The 26,784-nt window shown below is 41.5% G+C and overlaps 1 long non-coding RNA gene across 1 annotated transcript; it reads right to left on the reverse strand.

Moving 5' to 3' along the window:
• LOC148780097 (uncharacterized) lies at positions 1-25,916 on the reverse strand. The gene is made up of 2 exons (XR_016042844.1): positions 25,199-25,916; positions 1-624 (listed from the first exon to the last, which is right to left on the reverse strand). It is a non-coding gene; the product is annotated as an uncharacterized LOC148780097 (long non-coding RNA).
• Between the last annotated feature and the right edge of the window lie 868 nt (positions 25,917-26,784).

Raw genomic sequence — 26,784 nt, forward strand, 5'->3', positions numbered from 1 at the left:
TGGACAAAATTAGATGTGAATTGAAGTTAATTGTTGCCTACTTTTTTGTATCCAAATAATACATCAAAACTCATACAGTTCCTTCTATATAAGTTAAGTACTTGCAATCTACTATGCTCAAATTCAAACCACAACAAAATTATTTCATTTCAGATCTTAGTAGTTCAATATTAAATGGATGTGAAGGCCAAGAGTCCATCATTTTAAACATATTGTATAGATTGCACTATTCCACGCCATATACAAAAACCAGGTCCATGAGGTGCAGAGGTGGTAAAACAATGCCGAACCTCCTTGCAGCTACTTCATTACCTTGAATATACTCCTCTCAACTGGGTCAAAATATCTTCCTCGTACCTTCATCAAATTGGAAATCAGCTTGATCAAGGAGTTCTTTAACATTTCTATACAAAAACTTCAACCATCAACCCTAGATTTGAGTCAGTCTATGGTGAATATAGTCCCATACGCTTCATGCATAATATAAGATATTTCTCTCTAGTCCTTTTTAAGGTTCATAGCACCCACTTCCACCATAGTTTCGAATATAATTTTATCATGTTCAGGAGCCCAATTGATGTGCGTGTAAACATCGCCACTTGGTAGACTAATTGAAACAACATCCTGGATTTTTAACAGTATTCCATGTCAAATATATGTCTGCATTAATAAATAACATGTGCAAAATCAAAATCCCAAAAACTATTTTGAAAGTACGTTTTTCAATTCATGCAGCCCCATTGATCAATAACCTATAACAATCACTATAGTACATGAAGCAAGTTTTCAAAACCTGTAACAATCAATACAAAAAAGTACTATTCTATTCACACCTATCTCATACAAGAAACTCCAAAACTGAATAATGAGTAATTATGCAACGAGGGTCCGCATACATAGAAGACATGAGATAGGGAGAGTTTGTTTTGCATATAACTCTAGTTTAGCTTAGAGTAGTAATGGAAAATAATTCATGACAAATGAAAAATATAATATGATAACACGCATATTCATATAAGCACCGTTATGAATGTGGTTGTCTACAATGCGCTCGCACTTGTAGGAACAGCTACGCAACCATCTGGTCGGATGCCTCGATCTCGCCTCCTCGGATCTAGGTGATCAGGTGACACATGTCTCAGGTTCAGAAGACCCGTGACCTGAGATCGCTGTCTCGAGAACCTTGTTCATAGAATAAGGACAGGTGCCCAATTAGAGAGAGATGAATTTTATTCGTGAGGTGGGGACCAACCTCACCTGGGTTCGTGACTTACTTGGGCTAACTCGCGCGGGTGCCCTCTTTGTTCACAACGGAAAGCCCCCTCAACTGGTTCAGAATAGCCTCCCTTGACCTGCAATCTCCTTGTTTTCTACACAATACTATCATGGTTATCTTGTAAGACAAGTGGGCTAAAGGACCCATCCTTGTCTTAGGAAAATGCACATTCATAGAGAAGATGAGAAATTATGGTAATGAAGAAGAGGTTCGAATAAATAAAGAAAAGAGAAGAGGACTTGATAAGGGGATGAGACTAGCATGATAGCTGGGCCAGTATAGTGACCGACTCGAAGTGGTAGCAAGATGGGCACGGTAACTCAGACCAGCGCAACGGTAATACTACTCGAAACCAAGGTTGATATGACTATCTTAATCTGGTGTGGCATCAAGACGGGCATGATACTCACGACCAGCACGACGATAATACTGGTCGACAGCCAGACCGCTATGACAGTGCTAGACTGAGTCTGTCATTTTTAGTCAAGCAAGAATGAGGAGAAAAGAGAACGAAGAGAAGGCGCCTGATGACGAAGAGGGAGGGTTCCGATGGCGTTAATATCGCCACCCACGGCCATGGAGTAATAGTGTTGCGGCTACTGGACGGCGCTGAACACTGCTGCTCATGGTGAAAGGGGGAGGCATCGAACTTCAGACGGCATTACGCATCACCATTGGCAACACGAAAGGGCAGCACATCCCTTTGTTAGCGGCGATAGCTTCTTGCGAAGCACACGGCGATAGACGTGGGATGTGAGAGAAGCCTGCGGACGGTGATAGGCACCGAGCGCATGAAAGAAGCATGCGGATGGTGATAAGCATCACCACGATCCTTTGAGGGTGGCGATAGGCATTGCTGTCTGCGATAGGCACAGGGCGTAAGAAAGAAGCTCGCAGATGGCGATAGGCATCACCGCGACCCTTCATGGGCGGCGATAGGCACCGCCATCTGCAATAGAGAAGCCTGCGGACGGTAATAAGTATTGCTGCAATCCTTCGCGGGCGGCAATAGGCATAGCCATCTGCAATATTCTCGCAACAAGACCTACGGTCGACAATAGACATCGTCGTCTGCGCTTACGCGAGACACCGAGGATACGCCTGCAGACAGCAATGAGCAGCGTCGTCTGCGAACTTCATTGAGAGATAGAGACAAATAAAGAGAGGGGGAAAGAAACTCTTGCATGGTGCTGCCATCGCCATGCACGACCTACGAAACCATAGGAAAGGAAAGAAAAAAAGAGGCATGCACAACACTGCCACTGCCGTGCATGATATCTGAGAAAAACTCAGAGAAGGAGAAGAAAGAGAAGAAGAAAGAGAAGGAGAAAGGAAAAAAGAGAAGAGAGAGAAAGAGATTTACCTTAAGCCCAAGGGTACCGACCTAAAAGTTTCTCTCTCCTTCCTGTCTCTCTCGAAACTTGACCCAACGATAAGAAGAGATGAAAATTTTATTAAGCAAAGTTCTTTTTTTTCTTTTTTGTACAATGATAGTACGTGATATATATGGAGTTTTTCCCAAACATGGGTGGATTGATCAAAATTAAACCTAATTGCTGAAAATTAAGATTTAATTGAATTAAAGAAATAAGAAAATAGGGTGCACAATGACCGATTTGCCCCTTCTTAACAATTGGAAAAATTCCAGAACAGTCCCTACTGCTGCCCTAGAACGTGCGTGATCTTTCATAGATGATCCGGAGTTGCTCTGGTGCCCATTTGTCCTAAAGATGATTGTTTTCTTGTAGGGATCGGTATGGCGATCGATTTGATACCAAGTTCGAGCCATAGATCGTGTTTTTAAGCCACGATCATGTGACTTGAAATTTGGATAAATCTCGCAAACTTCGGATCAATAGTGTGCTCGTTTATTGATGCTTTTCAGTGATTTCTTCTTTGGATCACATTGAGCACGCCGTCATGGTTGCATGACAATAAACGTAGCTCGATTTTGTGCCCGGGCCAGGATTTTACAACTTCTGAGTTTTGGCCAGAATCTGGAATCTCGGGGCCAAAATTTGCATCCACTTCATCAACTTTGTGTGCGAAATCTGACCGTTTATCATGCGCGATGTTTGGACCAGCGATAACCATGGACGATATGCACGTGATGAAATTAGTTTCATGTTGATCTGATTTGTGAGCACCGTGATTTTGCCGCTCGAGCGAGGCATGTCGCTGCTGATTTGCCTGCAACTTTATTCACGGATCGACAACTTCTCTCTAGCTTTTCTCTTTGCTCGGGTATCATCACGGGGCTTGCCACATATCGAAACACTCGTCTCAATGAGACGAACGTGTTCCAATAAGTTTGAGCATGATCTGACCTCGGACGAGTGAGATATGAGCATTATAAATCACCATTCATGAATGTCCCTTTAATGGAGTTTAGTTGCAGGGTGGCCGCATAGGAATAGTGTGTCGCTCCTCCTGTTTTGATCTTTTACCCATAACTTCTTCTTGGAGTGTCTGTTTAAGCTGAAATTTGTCCCTTGAGGGTTTTCAACCATGTCAGATCCAGTGGCGGTGGTCCCATAGTTGTTTGATGTGCCGAAAGTAGAGTCCCAATTATAGGGGTTCGTTTCAGGGTGCTAGAGGCTGATTCCGCTGAAACTGTTTCTCAGTCTGCACTGCCTTAGAAATGTCAGAATGCAACAAAACATGGTAGGAGACTTTTTGGAGTCCTTAAGAAGATCATGAACTGTTCTGGGGCCATTATGAGACTGTCAAAATTTCCACTGTTTGTAGGTTGTATTGACCGGCTTCTCTGTTTTATTCCGCATTAGCGACCCATGGTGCTGAAAAATGTCTTCAAACAGTATGCCCCATCGAATGTTGTACTTTAAGAGAAGCGATAAGGACAACATTCAAAAAATTTCCTCTAGCTTTATTTATTTTTTCTTCCTAGCCACAAGACCACGTAAACGTTGAGGAGATCCATGTAATGATGTAACTAGAATGCTGAGATGCCATTCCCTCCTTCATCCCCTTGATACTATCTCCCCCTGGAAATGGCTCCCAGACCATGATAAATACTGCACATAATGAGCTGTGCGAGTGCATACTCCTTCCCTTATCACGTAAAAGGTGTCGGGACGAATATGTCAGGACGAATAACGTCTGCCCCTCCTGATAAGGAAAATTTACATAAGAAGAGCACCAAATAAGCTGCTAAGAAGATATGCTCATTTTCCTTCTACAACTCAAAAATTGGTGGGGTTTCCTTCCCTTCTTTTCTTGGCGACGGACCAGCTTCAACTGTATAGTTGTCGTACAAGAATGCTACCTATTTGGCAAAGGTGACTCGCCCACTTTTGGGCTCATCATACATTCGTTAGTAGATCCCGAACAATTCTTGATGCCCAGCCGGTGGGGCTTCCTTGCCTACCTTTCCCCTTCCAAAAATGACTGAGTCTGAGGGAATAAACTCGTCATACATAGCACCAAGGAGCGGAAACCCACCAACGAAGTGTAGGTCCATCAGCGACATCCCTGCCTCCCCATGACCAAGCAGCCATGTGTTGCTAACATGGCTCCAAATTTCCAACAGCACTTTGACTGTGTTTGAGCAACGGTTATAGTAGCCTACCGAGCACTGGATAGCAGCCGGCAAGGAAGCCCGTCTCAAAGTATTTCGAAAATGCCTCAGAACTTTCATGGTCCATGAGGAGTACCCCTTCAAGTACTGGTGGTCCCCTTGTACCCGCAAGCCACCAGAAGACCATTTCATGCCCGGGGTTTCTACCATTCGCTTGCCTAGAGTTGACAAGTTCTTGTTACAAGCTATGTTTAGGTGTAGGCAATGCAGAAAGCATACCCCTTCCTCTATACTCCCATTTCCATCGTTATCTTCCCTCGTCACCAACTGAAAGGGGTCACTCACAAAGGTGACACTCAAGGGCCACCTTGGTTCACACAAGCTTTCAGTAAGCCAGATTGGCTCACCTCTCACCAAGCTTTCGTCAGTATCAAGCTTCCCTCCTCGTGGGAGATTCTTCACATCTAGAATGGCGCCTGAAGACTCAGCCATTAGATCAGAAGCTTCACTGGAAAAGAACTCTAGGCGGTCGGGAAGGGACGACGCTCACAAAGGCGTATCGCAGGCTGGGCACTTAGGGTGTAATGCTGGCAAGGTATTGCCGTCTCGCAGCTAAGGGTAGGACTATTGCCGTCTACCCGCTGAGATGGTATCATCGTGCACGAAGGACAAGCTATCGCCGTCTCACAGCAAAGGTTAGGACTATCGCCGTCTGTTCACTGAGATGGTATCATCGTGCCCAAAAAGCAAGGTTATCGCCATCTCGTAACCAAAAGAAGGAATCGTCGTCTAGAAATGCCTGCACTCCAGCTGTTCAAATGTGCCACATGTGCGTCCCTCATAGTTTGGGCATGCCCTTCTAGCCGAGAACTTACTCCTGTTCACCGAAAAACCCTTCCCCACTTTCTACTTGTTACTGCAGTTAGAAGAAAACAACTGGAATCCTCAGAAAGCTGCCCTGTGACACTGCGCGTTTCCCTTCTCCCTGGTTTCCCACTTCAACCGTTCGCCACAAACTCATCGAAATTCAACTGAGTTCTTGGTGAGTCCACTACTGCAGCTCCTCCTTCTCCTCTAACAACTAGAGGATCGACAGAGCCCCCTGAACCTTCTACAACCTTGCCAGTAGCCACAGAACTATCGGAGAAACACTCGAGCTCCGGCAAAGCACCTTTTCAAAACCCGCTAAGGCTCTGAGAAGCCATGTTTCCTCCTTAGAGAACCTTGGCACTCCTCGAAAATGTTCACGATCATGGTACAAAGCTTTGCGACTGCCTGAAGCTTGCCAGAAAAGCTCCTAATCGCCTATCTCTTCAAATTTTGGCCGGGAAGTTGTCACCGAAAATCTCTTACCAGAAGCTCTGGCTCTCTCTCTCTCTCTAAACCTATTCAATTGTTTTACCCTTTGGTAAAATAGTAAAATGGGGTTTTTCCCCTTTTATACTCAGTAGTGCCGCAAACTGCCCTTGATAAATATGAAATGACACTCTAGTCCTCAGTTCTTGATGGCATTAAGACCAGACCGGAGCGGGTCAAGCCTAAGACCCAAAAGGGTCATCGCCACGCATTTCACTCAAAGGTCATCGCCGCTTGCGTCGTCATAGGGCTATCACCTTGCGCCTCGTCAAGGCTAGCGTTGTGCGCTTCATCAGGGGGCTAGCGTCGCGTGCTTCGTCAGGGGCTATTGCCGAGCGCTTCACCAAGGGACCTAATGCCATGCGCACATCATCTAGGCCCAATGCCACGCGCACCATTCGACACTTAGTGCCACACGCATGCCATGACACTCCCATCTGGACCATTGTCCCGCATCTTCGGAAAGTTCATTCCCTGCACTACAGCCTCACTCCTCAGGGAGTCCAGTCCCCAGTGATGGCTATGTTCCCTATGGAGTCGCATTCCCTCACAATAGCTATGGTCCGTGCTGCATGACCATCAACTGCGCAGCCATGGTCTAAACTATATGGCCCTAAACTGTAGTGGAGGTCTAGCTGCACGACCTTGAATTGCTTAGTCATCGTCGCACGACTCAAAACTATATGACTATGGTCCAGCTGTATGACCTTAAACCATAGTGCATGTCTTGGCCGCATGACGTTAAAAGGCTTAGTGCCATGGTCCAAACTACATGACCTTAAACTGTAGAGAAGGTCTAGTAGCACAACCTTAAATTGCATTGTCTTAGCTGCAAGACTTTAAACTGCATCGCCATGGTCCAAACTATAAGACCCTAAAACTGTAAATGGTCCGAGAGATGAACCACCTCTTTGCAAAGGTGTATTTCATCAGCATCCTCAGTGGAGTTAAATGTATGCAAAGGTCATTCCTACCCCTTTAATCCCCAATAGGTTTGTTTCGCACCAACATCCCAGCGAGAGTCACATCCTATTGAGACCCACTATCCCCATGGAGTCAAGGATATTCTTATCTTCTCAATCCCTAGTGGGGTTAAACCTGTGCTCCTTCCATCATCCCTAGCGGAATTACATGTATACCATTACTCATTATCCCCCTGGAGTCACACTTACCCTCTTAATCCCTAGAGAAGTCTGCTTACACCTACCACTCCTTGTATGGCCACCATCTTCATCTAAATCTATCTGCTTGTGTATAGCCTTGACTATCTTTATTCCTAGATAGTCAGATGGCTATCCGTAGACCTATCCCCCATGCAGCTTCACCTACACGATGACCCACACTCTGGTATGTGTTGCATGACTTTAAACTGAACAGCCACGGTCTAAAAACTATATGACCTTAAACTGTAGCGGAGGTCCAGTTGCACGACCTTAAACTGCATGGTCCGTGCTGCATGACTTTAAACTGCACAACCACGATCCAAACTATATGACCTTAAACTGTAGCGGAGGTCTAGTTGCACGACCTTAAACTACACAGTCTTAGTTGCATGACTTTATACTGCATAACTGCGGTCCAAGCTATATGACATTAAACCATAATGCACATCATGGCCGCATGACGTTAAACTGCTTTGCCTAGGTTCAGGAGGCATGACAGACACACGCCCTTTAAGTGCACCTTCACACACGTATTCCCTAACCGACCCATTCATGTGTGCACACCACCTTCATTACGTCCCTAGTGAGTCCACATACGTGCACACGCCCTTTACGTGCATCTTCACGCATGCCTTCCCTAACCGACCCGTTCATGTGTGCACACCATCCATCATTCCCCCAGTGAGTGTTACCCATGCTCACAAAACGGCGAACCATTTCACAATCCATATTCGCCGTCAACTAGTGGGTTACCATTCTTCACCCACCATTCTTCCTTCATAGGTAGTCTTGTGCCATCTTCCGAAAGTGAGTTATAACTACCACCATACTCATTCCATGGCCTCTACAGATTGTCATTCATCACCATACGATCTAGTTGTATGACCCTAAACTATAGTGCATGTCCTGACCGCATGACGTTAAAAGGCTTCGCACAGGTCTCAAAGGCACAACCCTAAAAACACGTCTTCACATGATAAACAGGCATGGTGTACACCTGGATAAGAGAATGCCATGAGTAAAAATGACGGACGGGCATGGTCACGAAACCATGAGTAAAGAGTTCCACGAAAACAAAACCCGACATGGTGAAAACTTCGAAAGGGCATCGTGAGAAAAAACAGATGACAAGGGTAGACATGACCACGAGGTTTACGGCGCCATTTCCCATGTTCAAGTGAAAACCCGCGAAAGGGCACTTGGACCGACAAAACAGGTTGACGCACTACCACCTCCTCAGCTGACACTCAATTTCCAAACAATCACAAGCTTAGCTAATGAGGTCTACCTAAAATCCTCAAATTCTAGCATCCAATCACAACACAAATTGGCTCATCAGGGAGTGAGAGCCGCATAAGATCTCCCACATTCCAACATCAACAACAACAAGAGTCCTTGAGGGTGAGGATGATGACCAAAAGATCCCTCCGGAATGTTAAAGACCATCATGAAGGTAAGAAACTGACAAAGTCAGGGTCTAAACTGCCAGAGACTTCAGAGTACTCCTCGTCAAAATCCCCTAGACAGCATGGGCCCAGATTTTCGAGATAGGTTAGAAGCCCCCTACTAGACCGCTCTAGACAGGACCTACAGAGATACCTTGAATATCAAAAGAAAACCTAGTGTAGCAGCGAACAATGTCGACCAAAGATTTATAGCACTTGGCCTCCGCGTAAGTCTGATTCTGTCCGAGGAGGTCCCTACAAAAGCCTCACGCTTCAGAATCGCAAATAGTCCCTTGAGGGTGAGGACTTCGACAAGATTCCTCAAACTTCCCAAATGATTGCACTTCTCGATTCTCTTGAAGCAAAACATTCGGTGGAGCATGCTGTTGAAAGATATTTTTCATCAACATGGGGCCCCCGCTCAATAAATGCCTAGCAAACAGTGGAAATCTCGACAGTCTCATAACAGCCCCAAAACTGGCCAAGATCTTTATGAGGTCTCTCAAAAGTCTCTTGCCAAGTTTTATCGCATTCTGACATGTCTAAGTCAGTGCAAACTGAGAAACAGTTCCAGCAAAATCAGCCTCTAACACCGTGAAACAGACCCTATAACTAGAGCTACATTTTCGGTATCTCAATTCGCTGTGGGACCATCACCATTGAATTTGATATAGTTGAAAACCCCCAGGGGACACTACAGAAAGAAGTTATTGGAAAAAGAGTGAAACAGGAGGAACCGCATACTATTCTTGTGCGGCCACCCTGCAACTCCACACCATTGAAGGGACAGTCACGACCAGTGAATTTTGATGCTTATATCCCACTCATCCGAGGTCGGGTCAAGCCCAAATTTTGTGAGTGTATTCATCTCATCAAGACGAGATTTTTGATATGTGGCTCGTCCCATGACGACGCCTGAGCACAAAGAAAAGATAGAGATAAGTTGCTGATCCGTGAAGAAAGTGCAGAAAAATCAGCAGCATCGTGCCTTGTTCAAGCGGCCAAATCACATCGCTCGCGAGCCCAATCGACACGAAAACAATTCTATCGCGTACGTAAGGTCTCAAGCTATCTTTGACCCGAACACCGTACATGATGAACGACTGGATTCTGCACACAAAGCTGACGAAGTGACTGTAAATTTCATTGTTAGAATTCTAGATTCCTGCCAAAATTCCAAAGTTGCAAAATCTTCGTTCGGACACGAAATCGAGCTGTGTTTGCTGCCATGCGATCGTAACGGTATGCTTAGTGTGATCTAGTAAAGAAATCATATAAAAGCATCAAGGAACAAGCACACTATCGATCCAAAGTTTCAAGATTCAACCAAAATTCAAGTTACATGAGCATGCCCTACAAGAAAACAATCATCCATGCAAGATCACAAGAAAACAATCATCCATGCAAGATCACAAGAAACCAATCATCTTTTGATCAACTTAGTATCAAAATGACCCAGATCATCGATGCAATATCACACAAGCTCTAGGGCAACACAAGGACTGTTCTGAAATTCCACAAATTGTTAGGAAGGGACAGATATGTCATTTTTCACCCTATTTTCTAATTTCTTTTAATTCAATTTAATATTAATTTTCAGCAATTAGGGTTACTTTTGATCATCCACCCATGTTTGGAGAAAATTCTATGTATACCATGTACCATCATTCTACGCAGGGGGCAATACACACATACACACACACATAATACACAAAGAGAGAGTTTTTACTTAATAAAGTTTCTCTTTCTTCTCATTGTTGTGTCACGTTTGGAGAGAGAGAGCAAGGTGAGAGAAACTTTTAGACCGATACCCCTTGGCTCAAGGTAAACCTTCTCTCTCTTCTTTTTCTTTTCTTCTTCGCTCTCTTCCTCTCCTTCTTCTTCCTCTTCTCCATCTGAGCTTCCCTCAGAGGTCATGCATGGCAGTGGCAGTGTCGTGCATGCCTTTCCTGTGGTCTCACAGGTCGCGCATAGCGATGGCAACACCATGCGTGAGCTTCCTTCTCCTTCTGTTCTTTCATCTCTCCCCCCAGCGATGCTTGTAGGTGGTGCTGCTCATCGTTGTTCGCAAACGCGTCCTCGACGCCTCAGTGGAGAGTGCAGATGGCGAAACTCATTGTCGCCCACTGGGGTCTTCCCCTGTTGCGCGCCTATCACAGACGGCGATGCCTATCACCGCCCGCGAGAGGTCTCGACAATGCCTATCACTGCCCGCGAGCTTTCTTCCCGTGGACGGTGCCAATCGCCGTCCGCGAGCCTCCTCAGTGCTTTCAGTGCTCATCGCAGCTCCCCCCTACGTCCCACGCCTATCGTCGTGCGCCTCATGAGAACTATCATCGCGTGCTTCGTAAATGGCTTTCGCCGTGCGGCTTCACGAGAGGCTATTGCCACCCACGTAAGGGTGTGCTGCCTTCTTATGTTGCCATTGACAATGCCTAGCACCATCCGTAGTTCCCTGCTTCCCCGCAAGCCATGAGCAGTAGTGTCTAGCGTTGTCTAAAGGCCCTAACACTGCTACTCCACAATCATGGGTGGCGACTCCTAGCGTCATCAGGACCCTCTTCGCCATCTCGTGCCTTCTCTTCATATTGGCCTCGGTTTTGAGTAGTCTTGCTGTTGTGCTGGTCCTCAGCACCATGCTCGTCTTGCTACCACTCCAAGTCGGTCAGTATCCGGCTATCAAGCTAGTCTCATCCCTTCATCGAGTTTTATTCTTTTTCCGACCTTTGCTCGAAACTTGCACTCCATCATCCCAACCTCTCACATTCTTTGCCACATGAATGTGCATTGCCTTAAAACAAGGGTGGGTCTCTTCGACCCACTTGTCTTACAAATTAACCATAGAAGTGTTGTGCAGAAAAACAAGGAGATTATAAGTCAAGGGAGGTGATTCGGAACCAGCGAAAGTAGCTGGGGGGCTTTCCGACATGATCTAAGAGGGCATCCATGTGAGCCAGCTCGAGTGAGTCCCAAACCCACCTTAAATTCCTCTCTCATCGATTGGTACACCTACCCTCGCTCTTGGGCAAGGTTTTGAGACAGCGATAGCAAATCTCGAGTTCACTAGAAACCCGAGATACGTGCCGCCTATTCATCTTGATCCGGAGGGCGAGATTGAGGCACCTAACCACATACACAAAGAAAAAGCTAGCACAAAGCTTTTCTTAATAATTTGTTACCTCCTTTCACCTTCTAGTTGCAAATGGCATGAAAAGACCTTACATCGAAAGTACCCCAAACATGGGGTAATAGAGAAAAGTAAACTAAAATACATATTTTTTTAATAAAAGTGAAATTCGTTTTATGCAAAAAATGACATTTTTGCCCCTCATAACTTTCACGAAAATGAATAAATAGTTCCTAAAAAGGGGCCTCATGGTTTGCTTGTTGTTTGAGGCTCTTTTGGGCATCTTCTGACGGGTTTTCTGACGATCAACCACCGAAATAATAACGTCATGACGTGGCGATTGTTTTTGTATGCATTATTAGGGTTGGGGCGGAGTTTTGAGTGTGTTCTCAAAATCCAGCCAAACCCATAAACATGCGATATTGAACTCTTTATCTTGCTTGTTCTTCGTCATTTCGGGTCACATTCTTTATCATAAATCGATGGGAAGTTTACCCTAGTTACCAGTCATTTTTCCATAAAAATCTATTCGTTTTGATGTCGAATGATCACTTTCTAAATTGGGGAGGTGGCCAGAAAATGGGATTCTGGCCACCGAAAAAGTGCCTCTTTTTGTACACCATAATAAAACACTTTCCCGATTTCTATTTTGAGCGAGTAAGTACTCAAATTGAAGCTCTTTGAGTTAAAGCTGCAACGGATCTAGTCTTGAGGCCATAGGAGTCCGGAATCTCAGGTTACAAGCCCTTGAGTGCGGAGATACGTGATTGTAAAATTATACATTTTTATGGATTTCGATGATCTTCTCTCTAATATTTCTCCCAAACCGTGACGTCTATGGTGAGTTCCACCCATTAAATCAAAGGGTTCAATGAGAAGAACAACATATCCAAATTTGAGAACGATCCAATTCAAGACGAGGGAGATTGAGGCCTTCAAAGTTTCACCTTTTTTTTTTTCAAAAAAAACAAAAAAGCAGTTACTATAAATAGTAACTGGTTCAAGAAGATGAAGTGAATAGTACAACTTTTATTATTTTTGGGAAATACTACCTAAAAAGGTTGGAATGAGCTGAAATTTGGCATAGAGGTTGTTCTCGGCCTCTTGAATCCATTGGCAGTGGTCCCACAAGCACTGGAGGTCTCTAGAGTAGAGCTCTAGTTATGGTGTACTGTATCATACTAGAAACTTGCCCTTTTTAGGTCGGATTGGGATGAAACTTGGTACGGTGATTGTTTTCGGCCTTCTGAATTCATTGGCAGTGGTCCCATAGTAACTAGAGGTATCTAGAGTACAGTTCCAAGTATGGTGCATCATAGCATGACACGAGCTCAAGCTAAAAACGGATTTTGTACCTATCTCGTCCATTTACATCTGATTTGACTGAAACTTGGAGGGGATCCTTAGATCATCATGGCGACTCACATGCTCAATCTGGGAGTGAAATGATGTCTCTATCATGGCTTTCCAAAATAAGGCTTATTTGGTCAGGGTTTCCGTAGTCCACAGGTATTTTTGGTACCTGTGAGTCTAGGTGTTACCATTGGCCTCTACATTATTTGCATTGAGGATACAAGCTTGTAAAAATACTCTACAACATCCCCCACCTCCAAACCTCTATCAACCCATCTCATTCGAGCAAAGGATGAGCAAGTAGTTTAATTTTCATAGGGATTGGGTCCCAACCATCCTTCACATGCTACTAGAATAAGGGATGATACTATTACCAGAGCCTAAAAGACCAGATCAATTGGGACTTAACAACAATAAGAACTATTGCACTTACCATCGAATGCTGAGTCATCCGGTCTAGGATTGCTTCCATATCAAGGATCACATTGAGGCTTTAATTCAAAGAGGACAGGTTCACCTCGGGAATCTTAAGAAAGTATTTAAAGCAGCTGAAACCGCAAATGTAATTACAGTTATTGAAGGGCAATTTCAAGGGGTACATCGAGATGAAATATCTTCAAAATTCCATCCTGTTATCTTTGACATGCTAGTGGCACAAGAGATGATTCATCTATGTTCCTCTAGAAAGGAAAGATACACCATTCATGCCAAAAGGGAGTCATGGTGTACCTATCATCGGATAAGAGGGCACGATTTAACTCAATGTTATGGGCTCAAAGCAATTTTAGAGAAACTTATATGAGATGGTGATGTGGAAGTTACTGACTCGCCGCCGCCATAACATAAGAGACCAGTGGATTGTCTCCTCAAACGGTAACGGTTGAAGAAGTGATCTCTCCTAAACCTGTGGTCTTGAAAAGTGTATCATGGGCGGGATTTAATGAAGAGTCTTAAGAGAGAGGCAATCCGGCAAGCAAGAGCTATACCCATGCCGCATCAGCCTCGTAAGGTCACACCAGCTAAAAATAAAAGGAAAGGGTAACCCATTCAAAGGCTCAACGTCGAAGAAGAAGGTTACCACAACCTTCAATTGAAGAAGTTTTTATTTCTCCCATTCATCCTCTTCCAACTCTGTATGACTTTGTCCCAAAGCAAATTCTTTTAGCTGGGGAGAGTTAGAAAATAAGCCAAGAAACCTTATAGGAAAATTTGGTCCCTAAAATCGTTTGGGATGTTCCAACAAGGGGGAAAAGTTCTGAGAGCACCTCTAGGTCAGTCCAATGACGGCAAAGACTCTAAAAATACCCTTCAATGGTCCATGCAGGGTGAAGACCTTAAAAATTTCCTGCAAACATCCGATAAGGGTTACGATGTAAAAAGATCCTCGATTAAGTCCAATGAATGAAGACGTTACTATTTGAGACTAATATTAGTGACAAATCAAAAGCTCAACCTCTTATTTTTCTAAACGCAATTCGTCAAACCCTTACCCTTCTTCCTCTAATTCTCTAAATCCTACCCGCCCCCCCTAGTCTTTCTCTCACCCCATTTCCCTAATCTCTTCTTCTTCTGCTTCCATCTCTAACTCCCTACAAACCTCTTTTCCCAACATACCCCACCCTATCCTTGAAAGTGTGGATTTAGATGCCCTTGATGCAGAGCTTAAGCTTAGCAATACCAGCAAACGACATCGTAAATAGGTGAAGAAGATGGTTGCCCAACAAGCAAGATTATTGAATGTAGAAGATGTCATGGCTTTTGCTATTAAGAGAAAGCATCAGTGTAAAGACTCTAAGGGAAAAATTTCTTTAGAGGCATGCCATATGGTATTGCGCAACATGGGAAATGCAACAGTAGAGGTGGATCAGCTAGAGTTGAGATCAAGAAAAAAACTTCAGCCTTACAAAAAACTTGAACGGCCAAAACTCCTCAAGTATCCAGGGCCACCACTTGTCCCATATCTAAACCCACCAACCGCTTCTTATAGACAGCCACCCCACCATTGGTCCCTTACCCAAATCCTTTTCCTACCTTCCTCAATGAACCAGAAAACCCTTCAACCACCACAAACTCCATTCTTTCAAAACCTACCCCGATTGTGCAACCCAGCCAGCCTTCCCCTATTTCTTCTGCACCTGCATCTGAGCCTCTCGTAATAAGAGTCACTCCCTTACCTCCATCACATACTATACAACCAAAAATTCCAAAAACCACTCCACCTCCAATTCCTTCAAAACCAATGGTGACCTCAAGAGTTGTTCTCCCAAATGAAGATAAGGTCAAATATGACGTAATTGGGCATCTACGGGAGCTCTCGGCTCTTTTGAGTGTTTATGATACTCTAATGCCGTCAAGCAAGTTTCGTATGGCTCTAATACAGGCTCTCTCATGTCCAGAAGTTTATAAAACAGAGGTGGAGCCAATTAAAGTAGATCTGGAAATTCTCACTACACATATGGCCATCACTTTCTCAGATGATGACCTCTAATTGGGGGAAAAGTATCATAACCGGCCATTATTTGTAACCAGAGATCTACATGCTCACTCAATTAATCGGATCATGTTAGATGGAGGTTCAGCCGTAAACCTCATCCTAAGGAGGATTCTTCCTGCATTGGGTTAAGTGATGCAGACTTAGAATCCACACATCTGATGGTTCAATGCTTTAACCAATCAGGGAAAAGCCAGCTGGCACTGTTTGTGTTTGGCTCAAGATCGGAGATTTAAATAAGTATGCCATGTTTCACGTTATTGAAACTAACACCTCTTACAATATCCTGCTTGGCTGGCCCTGGCTTCATGATCATGGGTTGGTTCCTTCCACACTCTATAAATGCTTCAAACATAATCACGAGAGTAGGCAGGGTACGATCTTTGCGGTTAAGAGACCCTTCTCTGCTACTAAGTCGCATTATGTCGATGCGAAATACAATTTTATGGATCTAGTGCGACCTTCAAAGCCAGATCCACTTAGAGAAGCTATGACTAGCCATACCATGAGGACTGCCAGTACCTCTTCTCATGAGGATGGAGAAGATATGGCTAGGTCATTGGTGGGCATGTTCCAAGAGGAAAAGAGGGAGGCAAGATACTTCATTTACCCCTTGTAGAATCAAATTTGTCTTTACCCCTTGTAGAATCAAATTCAATGAAGGAGAAATCTCATCATCTTCCCTGCTTTCCCAAGAACCAGTCCCCCATAATAACTCAAGTCGAGCGAATCCCAAAAGAAGAAAAACCAGTTGATCCCTTGCCTCAAACTCTAGTGGTCACCTATACTCCTGATAACAAGAAAATACTCCATCTCCCAATCTCCTTTCTAAAGACAGATGCTGCCCAAAGAGCCCAAACTAAAGAAATACCTAGACAAAGGTTCTTGCACACCTCAATACCTTATAAGGAGGAAGGTGATTCCCACCTAACTTCTCAGACCAGGTACACGCACTATTATCCTCCGACTCTGCAAATACCCAAAGCCTTCCCTCCAATTCTACAAATACCTAAAGTCTTCCAAACTCAAAATGATAACCACTATTTTGAAACGCCTTACCAAAAAGTCTTGAAAATTCCGAGGTTTTGCCAATCCAAGTCTTGCCTAGGGAGGAAGATAAGGCTTACCACACTCACCCAGCCGGTTATAAACACCATTCACAAGGGATACTAGGCAATGACCCCCTTGTCTTCCATCAAAACCTTCACCAACACTCAAGATCATCAGTTAGAATGACATAGACAAACCCACATCAATGAGTTGAAAGAGCAAGTTCAAGATTTGCTCGGGCAAATGAAAACCATGACCCAAAGGGATGCCATAAGTTGTTTATGCTCTAATCTACACTGATCTCTGGGATGAGATCTGCTCAAATCTTAGTAAAAACTGAGTTAACTTTGAAAAGGTAGATAGAGTGGGTGGTTAAGTGCCTCGATTTCGCCCCCAGGTTGATCTGGTGGCGTGGTTTCGAGTTGGAGATGGACTCGGGACTTGAGATCACTCTCTCGAGAACTGTGTAAAGAAGATATGGATAGGAGTACCAACTGGTGAGAGAGGAATTAAGGTCGTGAGGTACTTACCTCACGTGGGCCCATGACACGCTCGGGCTAGCTCACATGGGCGCCCTCTGAGATCACGTTGGAATGCCTCCCTGGCATGTGGCCGGTTTGAAATCGCCTCCCTTGACATGTTTTTTCCTTTCTTGCAAACACATACACACATATTAAAAGTACATACTAGTGGGGCATAGGCCCCCACCTCGTTATAAGTCGAGGGCACATGTGTGTGTATACTCAAGGAAGAAATATAAAATAACACAGGAGAATCTGTGTCAAATCGACAGCCTTACGACATCTTCTTGACAAGGGACTCTCAGTGCATATTTTACAAGAAAGAATTAAAAAAGGGGAAGATAGAGAGAAATAAAGTGTTTGTCTTTGAAGGAGAGAAGAAGAAAAATAAGAGAGAATGCGAAGGTCGGCTTGACTCTCGCTAAAACCTTCCAAAGGAGAGAAGAGACGAAGAAGAATGAGAGAAGAGAAGAGAAGAAAAGAGATAAGAGAAGTGAAAGTGAGAGAAGAAGTTTAACCCGACGGCTAGGCTAGCACAGTGGCTAGACCAGTACGTTGACTGATTTGACGTGGTAGCAAGACGGGCACGGTACCTCAGACAAGCATGGCGGCTTAACTACTCAACGAAAAAAACCAACACCGACCATCCTGGCGCAATGGCTAGTCTGATGTGGCAACTAGACGGGCACGGTGACTCAGACCAGCATGATGGCTATACTGCTCGACGACAAGACTGACACTATAGCTAGTCTGGTGTAATGGCTAGTCTGACGTGGCAGCTAGAAGGGCACGATAACTCAGACCGACACGACGGCTATACTGTTCGAAAACAAGGCTGGCACGATGGCTAATTTGGCGCAACGGCTAGTCTGACACGGCAGCAAGACAGGAACGGTAACTTAGACTGGCACGACGGCTAAATTGCTTGATGACATGACTAGGACGGTGGCACAGCCTGCCCTCCGGTCAAACAAGCAAATGAGAGAAAGAGGGGAGGTGGAGACTAGCTTGACTCTGCTAGGTCTTCCAAAAGAGACGAGAGTGAAATAAGAGTGATAATGAAATAAGGGTAATAGAAAATGAGGTGAAATAAAATAAAAATGAAAGAGTAAAAATAAAATAAAATTAGAAAATGAAATTAAAGTGAAATGAAATAGGGAAGGGAATAAATTTAAAAAAAAAATACAATGAAGTGAAGTAAAATAAAATAAGAAGGATGAAAGAAAATAAAATAAAATGAGATGGGGTAAATGAAATAAAGTAAAATAAATAATTAAAATAAAAATGAAATGAGATAAAATAAGATAAGACAATAAAATCAATAAAGTACCTAAAATAAAATAGGGTAGGGAAAAATAAGAAGAAATGAATGAAGATAAACTAAGATAACATAAATGGATGAGGTTGACCAAAATGAAATAATAATAAATAAAAAGCATGGTAAATTGGTAAAGGGAGGGGGAGGGTATATTATTAGACTATTTGGATGAGAGAGAGAGAGAGTTGGAAATTGGGTTTGAATGAAATGGAGTGAGGAAACGAATGAAACAAAACTGCAGAAAAACCCAAACAAAAAGAGAAAGACGAAAAGGGAAGAATGGGTTTCGTTTGAAGGTTCTAAAGAGAGAAAGAACAAGGGAATGGGAGAGTGAAAGGATGGTCGGGCACTACAGGCAGGAAAGGGAGGGTTGGTCGCAGGTGATCAGAGAGAGAGAGCAAGGAGGATAGGAGTTTCAGGTGAGCAAGAGAGGCTGGCAGAAGCGGAGAAGATGGGGAAGAAAGAGGGCGGCAGAGCTGAGGGAGCAGGCTGCGATGGTGAGAGGTGGAAGTTGCAAGTTAGAGAAGAGGATGGGTGAAAAAGATTGGAAAGGGTGGAGCATGGCGGTGAATGGAGTGATTGAGTGCACTAGGCAGGTGGCTGCAACAAAGGTAGGGATGCGAAATGGAGAGGCAAACGTGGCTACAGAAAGGTAGGGATGCGAGATGGAGAGGCGGACGTGGCTGTAGCAGGAGAGTGATGGTCGTTGTGATTGAGGAGTGAAAGATTGTGGCAGACTAGAAAGAGGTGGAGATGGAGGAAGAGGCGGATGAGATGATGACTGCATGGGAAGAAAGTGTTGAAAAACTTGAGGGAAGAGATGGAGTCACTCCTAGGATTAGGGGCAGTTTCGTGAAATTATCGATCGCAAAGATCACGGTTTTACCAAAACTATGAGAACTCTGTAAATTTTTGTGTACCTCTCCATGGCCATGAAACGTTTCTTAAAAGTGATAGAGAAATTCGTTCTCCAACGTTCGGCGTCTTCTTGAAATCTCTAAGGCGGTTACTTTCTAGCTGTTAGATAACGGTACTTTCTCTCTCTAAGAAGCCTTCTTTTTTAGTGATAAGTATTGAATTATAAGAGAGTGAAATATTACACGTTTAAAGGCCCCATGGCCACACACACGTACCAACATCTCCCACTTGGCCATGAGGGCCAGATAAATTGAAATATTATTAAGTCTTTACCACTTAATGAATTTAACATTTATGTGCATATTTTTGTCGTGAGGTTTTCACGCAAGTGCAGTTATACATCTCATAACAAAAAATATCCAAAGTCATGTCATGGTTTTTCACACTAATGCAAGTTTTCCTCTCATGATCAAGACATCAAAAAATATCTCATTTGGGAGTTCCTGACTTAAATATTTCTAAGTCCCATCAAAGCTACGTGCTTTGATAATATTTCTGCACTCAATCCCTTTGTTAAAGGGTCTGCAATCATATCTGAAGATGGTAAATAACTTACAGTTATTTCATTATTTTCAATAACATCATAAATATAATGATAATCAATTTCAATGTGCTTACCTTAGGAACTATAAGCTCCATTTCTAATTGATGAAATAGCAGCTTGATTATCACAAAAAATTTTAAAAGGTCTGTCGCCTATATCCAGCTTTAAATCATTTATGAAGCGCTTAATCCAGACGGCATAAGTTGTAGCAATGTTACAAGCAATATACTCGGCTTTCATAGTATACCGAGCTACACAACCTTGTTTCTTACTAGACCAAGAAATGCATCTACCTCTAAAGAAGAATACAATTCCTGAGGTTGATTTTCTATCATCTGGGTCTCCCGCAAAATCTGCATCAGAGAACCCAGTAACCTCTAAGTTGTCAATCTGAAAGCACAACTTATAATTTTTAGTTTTCTGAATATATTTGAGTATCCTTTTTACAGCTTACCAAGGAGTCATCCCATGATTACTCTGAAATCTACTTACAATACCATATGCATGACTCAAATCAGGTCTTGTACACAACATGACATAATGTATACATCCTACAGCTTGAGCATATGTAATTATTTCTATTTCAACTTTGTCATTATCATTTAATGGACACATTTTCTTTGATAATTTCAAGCCTTTACAAACAGGTATATCTATGAGCTTGCAATTTTCCATCTTAAATCTCTTTAAAACACTTTCTAAATAATTTTCTCGAGATAAACATAGAAGTCTTGAACTTCTATCTCTTGTTATCTTAATGCTCAATACATATGAGGCTTCTTGCATATCTTTCATTTCAAAATGGGAACTTAGCCATGATTTGGTATGGTTAATCATGCCAATATCATTACCGGCTATCAAAATATCATCCACATATAGTGACAATATAACCAATTTCAATGATTGCATTATGAAAAGTAAAGTACCATTACCTAGAAGACTGTTTTAGACCATATAAAGATTTCTTAAGTTTATATATTTTGTCTTCTTGACCTTTAATTACATATCCTTCTGGTTGTTTCATGTATATATCTTCTTTTAATTCTCCATTTAAGAAAGCTGTTTTGACATCCATCTGAAATAATTCTAGATCATAATATACAACTAATGCAAGGATGATCCTAATAGATGAAAATTTGGCTACTGTAGAATAAGTTTCTACATAATCTATGTCCTCCCTTTGGTTAAAGCCATAGCTACCAACCTAGCTTTATATTTATCAATAGATCCATTTGCATTAAGCTTTTTCTTTATGACTAATTTGCAACCGCTAGCTTTTCTATCTTTAGGGAGGTCAGCCAACTCCCAGACTTGATTTCTTTTAATAGAATCAAGTTCATCATCTATGGCTTGAGTCCACTCAGCTGAGTCATGTGAGCTAATAGCTTCACTGTAGCTTCGAGATTCATCTATTGTATCATCACTCATTGAAGAGTAATTATCTTAATTCATAAATACATAAAATTCTTCTAAAGTCGTAGGTGGGGCTCTAGTTCTTTTCAGCCTATCTATTATACTTGGTTCAATTGAATCATTCTCACCAAATGTAGAGGGAGTCTGAGAAACAAGGTCTTTCAGACCCTTATCTTTATCAATTTCATATAAGTCAATAGGCTTATTTAAAATTTTTATATCTTCTATATTTTCTAAGAAATGAGCATCATGACTCTCTACCAATGATCTAGTACCATGGATATAGAATCTATACTTTTTAAAATTTTCTGAATAGTCTATAAAAGAGCATTTTATAGTTTTACTTTGTAATTTATCTCTATTTTATGGTGGTATAAGTACGTGTGCCCAAGAACCCAAACTTTCAAGATAGTAAGGTCAGGTTTCCTACCTGTTCATAATTCATATGGAGTCAAGTTTATAGATTTAGTTGGAACACGATTAATGATATATATTGCAGTGTTGAGAGCCTCACCCCAAAAATGAGATGATAAATTTGAATGGCTCATCATGGACCTAACTATGTCCATTAGAGTTCTATTTATCCTTTCAGCAACATCATTTTGTTGTGGTGTATATGGCATAGTTGTTTGGTGAATTATATCATACTCCTTACAAAATTCAGAAAATAAGGCAAAGCAATATTCACCTCGCTTATCTGTTTGAAGAATTTTAATATGTCTACCTAACTTATTTTCTACCTTAGCTTTATATTCTTTAAATGTTTCTAATGCACCTGATTTCTTACTAATTAGGTATACATATTCATAACGTGAATAATCGTCTATAAATATTATGAAATATTCTATACCTCTATGTGTATTTACATTTAATGGGCCACATAAATCAGAGTGAACAATAATAAGTAGTTCACTAGACTTTTTCCCTTTAGAAAAAGACTTCTTAGTAAATTTACCATAAATATATGGCTCGCATATTTTGAACACAATTTCTCCTAAATTGGGGAGCAAGCCTCTTTAAACTATTTAATTCATTTTATCTTTATTTATATGTCCTAATCTTAAGTGCTATAAATATGGATCATCCATACACATAAAAGCATCAAACGAAGTATCAATATAACTAGAAAATGATGAACTTTCATTAATATTCAGTTTGTACAAATTGCCAATTTTAGTACCGTACACCAAAGCTCTAGAATGCTTCACAACGGTAACCCGACCAGAGCTGAACCTTATTTCATAACCCTTGTCGTCTAGCCTAGGGATAGAAATCAAATTGCACTTCATATTGGTTGCATACAATGTATCAGTCAATAAGAGATTTGTTCCTGCTAGTAAACATAACTGAAAGTACCAACACCTAGTATATCGCAGTAGGTGTCATTTCTCATATAAATCAGTTGGTTACCAGCTGCAATCTCTTCAAATTCTGTGAATCCGTCTTTGGTCCTCGAGACATGTCGAGTGGAGGCTGAGTCGACCCACCAATTTCTCAGGTCACGATCGGCAACTGTTGATTCTAGGACTATGCAGATCAAGGTCTTTCTCTTATTTTGATTATTTCAAGTAGGGTTGTTATTTTGGTTCCTATTTTTATTTTTCATCTTATAACAATTAAACTTGATGTGCCCAATTTTCTTACAATAAAAATAGGTCTTCTCAACCTTATTCTTTTGATTTTTAAAATTTCTCCAATTTTCCTTATACCCAATATTTTTCTGATAATTAAAAGGTTTCTTTGGGATCTGAGAAGACGAACTTTGGGCAAAGTAGAGCTCATTTGACTTCTTCCTCATTCTTCTCTCAGCTTCAATACTAAGATGCATGGGAAGATTTAACATGATTATCCTTTGTACATAATGGTTCAATGTAATTACAACAGACTTCCAAGATGGAGGGAGATTGTTAAGGACAATGGACACTTGCATGCAATCGTGGACTGGATTCCCAGCTGCAACAAGGTCTTTTGCGAGTACTGTCATTTTATTGACATGCTCGGTCACTGAGTCCATTTCTTTCATTCTGTAAGAATTGTATTTTTCTAACAACAATTGTACATGGGTCTCAAAAGTGGTCCCATAGTTTTCAAATAGGGCGCCCATCATACTATGAGTTGTGGTATAATCCTCAAAGACTCTAATTAAATCATCTTCCATAAAACCCAACATAGTAGTCCTAGCTACTTTATCATCTTCTAACCATTTTCAAGTCGCCTTCTGGCTTGACCATTGGCCTTAAGCTCTAAAACTGGTAGTTCTGTTTCTAGGACATAATTTACCATATCTTGAAAGGAATATATCCAATTTTTCTTTTCCTCATAGAAAAATTAGTCCCATTGAGTTTTTCAAGTTTGGATAGTTCTGACATGACTAGCCTAGATGCCATTTTAAATTTTTAGATAATAACTAAAAGTTAAAAAAACAAAAAAAATAATTGTGTTTAAGAAAGGGTTGCCTGCTAGTTAACTCAATAGGTTTGCCGACTCTCAGTGAGCTGAGACCTCAAAAAAAAAATTTCTCGAACACTTTATGTTCGCATTGCTGTGATGCAATAAAAAATTAATAAAGTAAGGCAACAACTACTTTATGTCAAATCTTGCATAAAAATAAGTTTCATAAATATACGAATATGTTTTAGCACAGAGAGAGAGTCTACAATGATATTTTGATATTTTCAACAAAAATATGGCATTGCATAATCATAGAAATAATGAATTCACAAAATCAAGATCATGAAATTTTCTAACTTAAAAAGACCCAAGCATAGGATACTTATGCAATGCAATGGCAATTATTATGCAAATAAAATATGTAGTAAATCCCTAAATTATAGGCCACAAAAAAAAAAAAATGCATGCAATTGACATAACATCCTTTACTTGAATAATTGTTATGTGCATAACAATTTTCAATAATCCAATAAATTTATGCACTAATTTTCAGCAATAAAATATGGAAGAAAGAAAAGTGCAAGCCAACTGATTTTCGGCAAATTACGTGTGTCTTTATCTTTCTCTCTCGAAAATTTCAACTTTTTATTTATTTATTTATTTATTATTTTTATAACAATCAACAACGATTTCTATTGAAAAACTTCGCCTAAAAAAATATATATTGGTTACACATTGGCACAAAAAAAAAAAAAAAATTTCAACAGTAAAAAAATATGTTACCTTGATGATGAGCAAGAAATAAAGGCCAAGAGAATAAAAAATATGTGATTTGTTTCTCTCTACCTTTCGATAGAAATCTCCTATTTACAAAGTACGTATATCAAAAGTGAAGATGGTTTAAATCAAAGTGCGTCTACTTTTGTTGCTTTAACAAAGTACGCCTATTAACTTGCAAAAGGTATAATAATTTATCAGAGAAAATAGCAACAAATTGATATCAAAGGATTTCAACTAATTTTTACAACAATAAGATAAATCCAACAATGGAACAATTGTCTTAGAGATAATAACGAATAAATAATAAATTGACTCACAGCTTATGAAATCAACTTTCTCAAAGATGACAAATTTCAACAGAGTAAATAGAGAATTGATAAAAAAAAATAATTAAGAGAGATATTGTTCAATAAAGTACAAACTCACGAGAAACCAAATAATCGATTTCAATCCTGGGACCTATGGGTTATGAGCAAGAATTAAATAATAAATAAATAAAAATGAATAATGGAACCTAAGAACAGTAGGTTACGAGTCCACCACGCTTCCACAACCCGCTCTGATACCAATGTTGAAAAACTTGAGGGAAGAGATGGACCCACTCCTAGGATTAGGGGCAGTGTCGTGAGATTATCAATCGCAAAGATCAAGCTTTTACCAGAACTTTGAGAACTCTTTAAATTTCTGTGTACCTCTCCATGGCCATGAAACCCTTCTTAAAGAGGGATGGAAGAGACCGTTCTCCAACGTTCGGCTTCCTGCTGAAATCTCTGAGAAAACGTGGCCGTGTAATCTTGGGAAGTGGGTGGTTACTTTCTAGCCGTTAGATAACGGCACTTTCTCTCTCTAAAAAGCTTCTTTTTTTTAGTGATAAGCATTAAATTATAAGAGAGAGAAATATTGCACGTTTAAAGACCCCATGGCCACACACACGTACCAACAGAAAGGGCTGAGATTGGGGGAGACGGAGGTTGCAGGCAGGTGACGAGAGAAGAGGGTGGCTGCCTGGTTGTGGGTGCGATTGTAGGTGAAGAGAGGTGGGGCTACGAGAGGTTGCATGAGGTTACAAAAATGGGGTGAAGAGGGAGGTGGAGATGGCTGCTCAGGTAGCAAGCTGGCAGAGATGACAATGGTGGAGGGTGGAAGTTGGCTTGACTATGACACACAGCAGAGGTGGTGTGCGGGAGTTGTCGTACACGATGATAAGGTAGAAGTCATGCATGATGATAAGGTGGGAGTCGTGCATGACGATAAGGTAGAAGTCATACACAGCAATAAGGTAGAAGTCATACACAGCAATAAGGTAGAAGTTGTGCACAACAATAAGGTAGAAGTCATGCACAACGATAAGAACAATAAGGTAGAAGTCATGCACAACGATAAGAAGAAAGGTATGGATGGATGGAAGGAGCACAAATAGTGAGAGGGAAAAAGTGAATGTGAGGGTACACAATGTGAGGGAACATAGCAAAAAAAAAGGGGAGGTAGACTTGAGGGACCACCATAAAGAAAAGGAGAAAGTGGACCCGAGGGTGCATAGGGAGTAGGTGGATGTGAAGGTTACTTTGCCACCTGTGTCTTCTTTTGAAAAAACAAGATGGAAAGTGATTTTATGTGAGGGAGCATAGTGTTGACGTAGACATGCAAGGAGCATAATGAGTGAGGAAACAAAGGTGGACACGAGAGACCATAGGAAAGTGAAGGTTTGTTTTTAGGCAAACGGCATGTCGTGCTCGGTACTGTTGAGCTTGACAAAAAGAGGAGAGAGAAAAAAAAGAGAGAAAGAGAGAAGAAGAGAGAGAGAAGAAAAATTACCTTAAGCCATGGAGTACCAGCCCAAAATTTTTTTCTTTCCTACCTCTCTCTCCAAAACATGACCCAACAGTGAGCAAAAATGGAAATTTTATTCAATCAAAGTGGGGTCCTTTACATTGAGGTATAACATGATATATATAGAGGTGAGCCCAAAATATGGGTAGATGCCTAAAATTTATCCTAATTGCTAAAAAAAATACAATTTATTTGAATTAAAATAAAATCTAAAAATGGGTGCAAAATGATGATTTTGCCTCTGCCTAACAATAATCGAAATTCCAAAAC

Source organism: Amborella trichopoda, chromosome 10 (assembly GCF_054954075.1).
Source record: "Amborella trichopoda isolate Santa Cruz 75 chromosome 10, AtrichopodaSantaCruz75HAP2 v2.0, whole genome shotgun sequence".
NCBI classification, from domain to species: domain Eukaryota; kingdom Viridiplantae; phylum Streptophyta; class Magnoliopsida; order Amborellales; family Amborellaceae; genus Amborella; species Amborella trichopoda.